Raw genomic sequence first — 1,313 nt, forward strand, 5'->3', positions numbered from 1 at the left:
AAATAACACGAGATCTGTGTTTCATTCAACTCTGACCTGTAACTGTTTAATCTTACTTTTACACTGTACACACCACACACTAGCCTATTGTTTACACTGTAGTTACATTCATTGTACTTGGCATTCAATAAACTGGTTTACTGTTGAGCATGGACATTTATTTCCAGTTGTTTATGCATTATTAATTGATTTATCAGGAACATAATTGGAAGATTAATCAATGATGAAAACATACAACATATTGGCATATTGTTGAAGAAACATTTGATTTTAATGGCAGCTACTTAACCCTGTGCAATGATAATAAATAATGCATTTACTCTAAAGGAATCTAAACATGGAGTCAGGTGATTGTGCTGACTGGCAAGATAGTTGATTTTGTTCGCACTACATCTGATAATAATAATAATAATAAATAACCAAGTTAATTTAAATGTTACAGAGAACTTTTTTGCATTGGTTTCTACCATACTCTGCTTTCAATGCTTTATAAATATAACAAAATTACAGTCATCATAGGTAGTAAAAATACCATCACCATAACAATGACAATGATAACAACAACAATACATCCGATTTATATAAAGCTTTTCAATTTTTTTATTTGTATTATTATATGCAACTATTGCAGACCGCAATAAGGGTAGCGTGTTGGTCAAAATGATGCAGTGTGCATCATTTCAGGTATCAGGTTAAATTGTCATTTTGAGATATGAATCCCCGATCGACGTGTACACTTTGGTTTCACTCCGCCCAAATGGAGTTGCTTTCGAAGCGAGGCCAAAGGTGAAAAATATCTCAAGAGATATTTAACCCTAGTCAATTGGGCGTTTTTCGGCGAGCCAAGGGCGTGCACGTAATGTGAGAGTATGTTCGATTCTTAATGCCAAGCAAACGTACGAACGGAGTTAGTTATAATGTTATACATTAACCCAATTTGACCCAAATGTGATTGAATAACTCAAGGGAAAACTGTTTATTTGTATGTACTTCTCACCATGACCACGCGCGTTTTACTAAACATCTATAGTTGATAAAACAGTATAAACTCCGCTTTTCCGGGCCGCAAAATATCTATAATTCGATTAAATGACGCAGTGAAGTGACACGCGCTGTAGCCAATAAAACCACAGGGCCTGGTGTGAGCGATTGGATCTAAACCAATAGTGTTGCAGTGACCGTTTGAGTGACACATGCTGTAGCCAATAAAACCGTAGGGCCGGTTGTGAGCGATGGGATCTCAACCAATAGTGTTGCAGTGACCGTTTGAGTGACACACACTGTAGCTGTAGTGGGGGAAGGGGCCGCTGAAG

Source organism: Cebidichthys violaceus, unplaced genomic scaffold (genome assembly GCF_023349555.1).
Source record: "Cebidichthys violaceus isolate CVI_PGR_0920_01 unplaced genomic scaffold, fCebVio1.0.p SCAF_3, whole genome shotgun sequence".
Taxonomy (NCBI): domain Eukaryota; kingdom Metazoa; phylum Chordata; class Actinopteri; order Perciformes; family Stichaeidae; genus Cebidichthys; species Cebidichthys violaceus.